The sequence below is a fragment of the Microcebus murinus genome, chromosome 21 (genome assembly GCF_040939455.1).
Source record: "Microcebus murinus isolate Inina chromosome 21, M.murinus_Inina_mat1.0, whole genome shotgun sequence".
Lineage (NCBI taxonomy): Eukaryota > Metazoa > Chordata > Mammalia > Primates > Cheirogaleidae > Microcebus > Microcebus murinus.
In genome coordinates, this window is record NC_134124.1 from 31,602,607 (window position 1) to 31,610,163 (window position 7,557).

At 47.3% G+C, this 7,557-nt stretch overlaps 1 pseudogene; it reads left to right on the forward strand.

Moving 5' to 3' along the window:
• Positions 1 to 3,519: 3,519 nt before the first annotated feature.
• Positions 3,520 to 5,898, forward strand: LOC105880140 (Y-box-binding protein 1 pseudogene; annotated as a pseudogene).
• The last annotated feature ends 1,659 nt before the right edge of the window (positions 5,899 to 7,557 follow it).

The window sequence follows — 7,557 nt, forward strand, 5'->3', positions numbered from 1 at the left end:
CTTCTGCCTCAGCCTCCCGAGTAGCTGGGACTACAAGCAAGAGCCACCCTGCCCGGCTAATTTTTTCTGTATATTTTTAGTTGGCCAATTAATTTATTTCTATTTATAGTAGAGACGGGGTCTCTCTCTATTGCTCAGGCTGGTTCGAACTGCTGACCTTGAGCGATCCTCCCGCCTCGGCCTCCCAGAGTGCTAGGATTACAGGCGTGAGCCACCGCACCTGGCCTATTTCTTTTAATTCTGTCCAACTTTGTTTTATATATTTTGAGGTTATGTAATTTTATACATAGAAATTTAGAAATGTCATGAAGTCAATCCTTGTTACTCGTGGTAGTAAAGTTGTCACAAATGCTGAATTAGTAAATACTTAACCGTTTCTCCAAGGGGAAATACAAGGTTAGATTCTTGTTAAGCCTTTGGTCACAACATTTTCATTAATTGAGCAACACATCACCTTGTTTTATGTATGTTTCTGTTTAACCACTTCAGTACCAGCGTCAACTATAGTCGACAGCCACAGATGAACGCGCACAGCGACTTTAGCCGACAGCCGTGACATGACTTTTCTAAGTTTTCATTTATCAAAATAAAATTGTGAACATTTAAAAATAACATAATGAGGCCGGGCGCGGTGGCTCACGCCTGTAATCCTAGCTCTCTGGGAGGCCGAGGCGGGCGGATTGCTCGAGGTCGGGAGTTCAAAACCAGCCTGAGCAAGAGTGAGACCCCGTCTCTACTATAAATAGAAAGAAACTAATTGGCCAACTAATATATATAGAAAAAATTAGCCGGGCATGGTGGCACATGCCTGTAGTCCCATCTACTCAGAAGGCTGAGGCAGGAGGATTGCTTGAGCCCAGGAGTTTGAGGCTGCTGTGAGCTAGGCTGACACACAGCACTCTGGCCTGGGCAACAGAGTGAGACTCTGACTCAAAAAAAACCCAGCAAAATCACCAACAGAAAGCACAAAAATATGAAAACCATGAAAAACGTGGCACTAAATAAATAGGCCATGAAAAGAACAGCTGTTTACAGTATGGGCGCTGAAACAGGAAGGCAGAGTGTTACCATATTTGACCTCAGCTAGGAGCATGGTCACTGGATGACTCAAATTGAATGTCCACATGAATATTGATTTGGGCGTTACAACTGAATTTTAGCAAGGTGGCAAATTTGCAAATATGGAATCCTCATATAATGCGGATCAATTGTATCTTGCTAGTGACTTGATTTTCTGTCATTCTGAAATATCCTTTTGGACTGTATTGTCTCTTGTGAACCAGTGCAGCCCTAAAAGTTTTACATGCGCACCCCACTTACAAAACGGAAGCTGGAAATGCTGCTGGTGGCCAGCCCACTTTCTGCCCTATGGAGCAGACATTCTTTTATGATGGTTACACCCACATTCCTTGGCATATGCGTTTCCTGCTGCTGTTGTAACAGATTATCACCAAGTTGGAGGCATAAAACAATAGTTTATTCTCTTATTATTCTGGAGCCAGAAGTCTAAAATCAGTATCACTGAGCCAAAAATCAAGGTACCTTCATGCATGGCTTAAGGATGGGGTAGGTCCTGAGAAATGCATTGTCAGGTGATCTCCTTGATATGGGGACATCATAGTGTTCTTACACAAACCTAGATGAGACAGCCTATTACACCCCTAGGATATAAACGTTACTGTACCGAATACTGTAGGCAGTTATAACTCAATGGCATTTGTTTATTGAAACCATTTTATACCATATTATAACCATATTATAATATTATACCATATTATAGGCCGGGCGCGGTGGCTCACGCCTGTAATCGCAGCACTTTGGGAGGCTGAGGCACGTGGATTGCTCAAGGTCAGGAGTTCGAAACCAGTCTGAGCAAGAGTGAGACCCATCTCTGCTATAAATAGAAAGAAATTAATTGGCCAACTAATATAGAAAAAAATTAACCGGGCATGGTGGTGCGTGCCTGTAGTCCCAGCTACTCGGGAGGCTGAGGCAGGAGGATCGCTTGAGCCCAGGAGTTTGAGGTTGCTGTGAGCTAGGCTGATGCCACAGCACTCTAGCCTGGGCAACAAAGCGAGACTCTGTTTCAAAAAAAATAATATTATACCATATTACAACCAATGGACCATCATCATCAATGTGGCCCATCCTATATGCAGTCTTTTGTTGACCAAAATGTCATTAGGTGGCGCATGACTGTACTGTCCAGGAAAGAATATATTCTTTGCTTCTGCCAGCTTCTGGTTGCCACCAGCATTCCTTGACTTGTGGCCACATCATTCCAATCCCTGCCTCTGTGGTCACGTCACCTTCTCTTCTGTATGTGAACTCTCCCTCTGCCTTCCTAGAACAGGTGATTACATTGGGCCCACCTGGATAATCCAGCACAACCTTGCCAACTCAAGATCTTTCATTAAATCACATCTGCAGAGACCTCTCCCACGCAAGGTAACAATCACAGGTTCCAGGAATTAAGACTTGATTGCTGCCTGGGCTAGGTGGCTCATGCCTATAATCCCAGCACTCTGGGAGGCCGAGGCGCGAGGATCATTCGAGGTCAGGAGTTCGAAACCAGCCTGAGCAAGAGCGAGACCTGTCTCTACTATAAATAGAAAGAAATTAATTAGCTAACAAATATATATAGAAAACATTAGCCAGGCATGTGGCACATGCCTGTAGTCCCGGCTACTCAGGAGGCTGAGGCAGGAGGATCGCTTGAGCCCAGGAGTTTGAGGTTGCTGTGAGCTAGGTTGACACCATGGCACTCTAGCCTGGGCAACAGAACTCTGTCTCAAAAAAATAAAGAAAAAAAAAAAACCAAAACACCTGATTGCTATCTTTGAGGGACATTTTTCAGCCTGCCAAACCTAGTCATCTGTCCTCTGGGCAGGAAGTGCTCAGAGTCCCATGGGACCTCCCAGTTTGTTCCCTGAGAGTTCAGCACCCCCCGAGCCTGGACAGGACATGTCCAACTGGGAGGCAGAGCAACACACAGAGGCCAGAGTAGGACCCAGAGCCAAGAGACCGGCGGTATTTCCAGCTCTGCTGTGTACTTAGGGCAAAGGGACCAAGCTCCCACGCCCTCATGAAACCGTGAGATCAATTTGATCAGGTCTGGCCGGGCACAGTGCCTCACACCTGTAATCCTAGCACTCTGGGAGGCCAAGGAGGGCAGATTGCTCCAGGTCAGGAGTTTGAAACCAGCCTGAGCAAGAGCGAGACCCTGTCTTTACTAAGAATAGAAAGAAATGCATTGGCCAACTAAAAATATATATACAAAAAATTAGCCAGGCATGGTGGCACATGCCTGTAGTCCCAGCTACTCAGGAGGCTGAGGCAGCAGGATTGCTTGAGCCCAGGAGATTGAGGTTGCTGTGAGCTAGGCTGACGCCATGGCACTCACTCTAGCCTGGGCAACAAAGTGAGACTGCCTCCAAAAAAAAAAAAAAAAAATGTGATCAGGTCTGCCTGCCCCGCTTGTTTTTGTTTGCTTTTTGTTATTTTTCTTTTCCTTTTTCCATGAAGCTGAAGGCCACAGTAGCTAAAGGCTGTACTGCTGAATGCTGAAACTTAAACTTCACTGGCTACTTTATAGATAACATTCATAAGTCACCATGGTAATGGTTGTTTTTTCAAGAACTTGGGCCACCTCCTGTCCAGTTCAAACCAAGCTGAGACCACCAGCTGTTCAATAGGGCCTCCACAAGTGCCCGAGGGGACAAAGCCAAAAACTCTACCCTCTGATCATGCTAATGATGCCATTTTCTGTACATACATCTTATGCCATGGACCCCAACTATGCTTGCACAAAATAAACCTGTGACTTCATTTTTCTACACTGCCGACCACCTTTCCCCATGCCTTGGACAATCCCACTTCCCTAACCCATAAACATCTCTAAGCCTTCCCTTCAGGGAGGCAAATTTGAATGCTGTTCTTCTGTCTCCTCTATAGCCTTGCAATGAAAACTTTTATTTTTGCAAAACCAGTATCACCGTGGTTGATTCACTGCACATGAGCAGAACAGACCTGGACCTGTCCTGTAACACTCGGGTCCCTTACTACTTCGCTTTTTTGTGTGTTGTTTTTTTTTTTTTTGGTTTTTTTTAGACAGTCTCGCTTTGTTGCCCAGGCTACAGTGAGTGCCATGGCATCAGCCTAGCTCACAGCAACCTCAAAGTCCTGGGCTCAAGCAATCCTCCTGCCTCAGCCTCCCGAGTAGCTGGGATTACAGGCATGCGCCACCATGCCCGGCTGATTTTTTCTATATATATTAGTTGGCCAATTAATTTCTTTCTATTTATAGTAGAGACGGGGATCTCGCTCTTGCTCAGGCTGGTCTCGAGCTCCTGACCTCGAGCAGTCCGCCTGCCTCGGCCTCCCAGAGTGCTAGGATTACAGGCGTGAACCACCACGCCCTGCCTCAGTTTCCTTATTTCTAAAGTAGGTACCATGGAGTTGGATCAGGAGCGGGAGCGGAGAGCAGACCCCAGAGGGCCCTGTGCAGCCCCACCGCCGCCACCGGCCCAGCTGCCATCACACATCTGGAAGAACCGCAGCCCGCCCCAGTCACCATCACCGCAACTACGAGCAACGAGGCCGAGGCCGAGGCAGCCGTGGCCCAGGCGGCCTCACATGGGTGGCACCTGCCTGCAGGGACAAGAAAGTCATTGCAACAAAGGTTTGGGGACAGTGAAATGGTTCAATGTAAGAAACGGATATGAAAAAGTTTCTGTTCATTTCCATTGCCCATTTCTTGACTGGGTTGTTTGTTTTCTTGTTAATTCTTTTGAGTTCTAGATAGATTCTAGTTATCAGACCTTTATCGGAAGTAGGTGGGGGGGGCCCACATCTGAGGGGTGCGGTGAGCATTGCGGAGGGGAAGGGCACACCTCTAACCCTTGCTAGGGAGAGGCAAAGATATAAAATGTAACCAAAATGTTCATACTTTCCTATTTTCTTGAAATAAAATAAAAAGAAATGAATATGGTTTCATCAACAGGAATGCCACCAGGGAGGACGTATTTGTACCCTAGACTGCCATAAGGAAGAATAACCCCAGGAAGAACCTTCGCAGCGTAGGAGATGGAGAGATTGTGGGGCTCGATGTCGTTGAAGGAGAAAAGGGAGCGGAGGCAGGGAATGTCACAGGCCCCGGTGGCATTCCAGGGCAGGGCAACCAATGCGCAGCAGACCGTAACTGTCACAGACGCTATCCATCCGCGTCACCGGGGCCCTCCACGCAGCCACTAGCAGAATGACCAGAGCAGTGAGAGTGGGGAAAGAATGAGGGACCGGAGAGTGCTCCTGCAGGCCAGGCCAGCAACGCCGGCCCCACCGCAGGCGAAGGTCCCCACCGAAGGTCCCCACCGCAGGCGGAGGTCCCCACCTTACTACTCGCAGAGACAATGTGGGTGGCGATCACAGGATGCCAACCCTCCCGTGCAGGGGGGAGTGGTGGTGGGCGCTGGCAACCAGGGTGCAGGAGAACCAGACAGGCCACCAGAAAGACAGAATCTGTATCGGGGTTCTAGACCACGATTCCGCAGGGGCCCTGCTGGCCAAAGACAGCCCCGAGAGGACAGCAGTGAAGAGGACAAAGAGAAGCAAGGAGATGAGACCCAAGGTCAGCAGCAGCCTCAACGTTGGGACCGCCTCAGCTTCAGTTACTGGCGCAGACGCCCAGAAAACCCTAAACCACAAGATGGCAAAGAGACAAAAGCAGCTGAGGCACCCGCTGAGAATTCGTCCCCTCCGAGGCTGAGCCAATGCCGGCTCACCCTCTCTACCATCGTCCGGTTTAGTCACCCAGCAAGAAAGGAATATGAAATTCCAGCAATAGGAAATGAAGAAAAGATTGGAGCTGAAGACCTTACATGCTTGCTTTTTGCCCGTTGACCAGATAACTATCTGCATTATCTATGCAGCATGGGGATTTTATTGTTTTTACCTAAAGATGTCCTTTTTGGTAATAACAAACGTGTTTTTTTTTTTTAAAGCCTGGTTTTTCTCTATGCCTTTAAAGGTGTAAAGGTGTTTAAATTGTTTCATATCTGGTTGAGATTTTTAAGAACTTCATTTTTAATTTGTAATAAAATTTCACAACTTGATTTAAAAAAAAAAACTCAAACTCTGTTGGAGACTAAGACCCTCCACATTCCAACGACTTGTCCTGACTTGTCCTACGCGCAGAAAATAGCCTAAGAGGAAAATAGCACCCAGCCCTCCAGCTATAGTTCCGAAAAGAATGCATTCCATGACGTGCTTGCTCCAGGGCATGCTACCTGCAATTGTTCCGGACCCCCTGCCAGGTTGGGGTTGAGTGATCCATCACAAACAGCTTCCGGTGCCACTGAGATGCTGATTGGGGCTGATTAGCCCACACCCAAGCCTCATCATCCCCCCACTGTATTTTTCTGTTTCTACTTCCTTGTTTTCTGTATATAAAACCTACTAAAAATCCAAGTAAAGTAGACCTTGACAACCATTTGCTTGGTCTCGTTCCTTTCTCTCGCCCATCTCTTTCAGGCACGGTCCCCCTCGCCCCCTCGAGTAACAGAAGGTCCCGCGCGGGCCGGGACAAAATTGCAAGCACCTATTAATAAGGGTCTGTCTCAAAAAAAAAAGAGTCTCACTGTGTTGCCCAGGCTAGAGTGAGTGCCGTGGCGTCAGCCCGGCTCACAGCAACCTCAAACTCCTGGGCTCAAGTGATCCTCCTGCCTCAGCCTCCCGAGTAGCTGGGACTACAGGCATGTGCCACCATGCCCGGCTAATTTTTTCTATATATATGTTAGTTGGCCAATTAATTTCTTTCTATTTATAGTAGAGACAGGGTCTAGCTCTCGCTAAGGCTGGTTTCAAACTCCTGACCTTGAGTGATTCACCCGCCTCGGCCTCCCAGAGTGCTAGGATTACACGCGTGAGCCACTGCGCCCGGCCAATAAAGGTCTTAAATAATAAAAAACAAAATAAAATAAAGTAGGTACCATGATATCAGCTCTTCCTCATTAAGAGACCCAGGAGTGGCTACAGATGCAGCCTGTAAATTGCAACCCCCTCCTTAGTGAAAGGCGATCTACGGGGGCAGATTTTTCTCGTCTTGCTGCTTTGGCTGAGTCCACACAGGTGTGTCCAACACACATCAGCAGAGCACCTACCCTGCGCCAGGGTTCCTCCTGGGGCCTGAAATAACACAGCACTCCGGACATCAAGGAGCTCCCAGCTGAGATGGGGGAGGTATAACATGGCTAAACAGTACAGGAAGCCCCAGGGCAAGAGCCTCAACTATATCTCAAAATATTCAGATCCACTCAGACTTTTATAAGAGATGTTTTAAAACTGCCTTAGGTGCTTTCAAAAACCAGGTAAGATATGATAAATAGATTAAAATAGAGAAATTAGACAAATTAGATACAGTTAACCTGGTAGGGAGATGAAGTAACCATAGGCAAACATTTGCATAATTTTCCAAAAATTTGACTTGCCTCTAGTTCAGAAGAGAAGGGGCTTTGAAGCATTAAAGAGGACCATCCAGAATTCCTCCCTAGATTTTGCAAG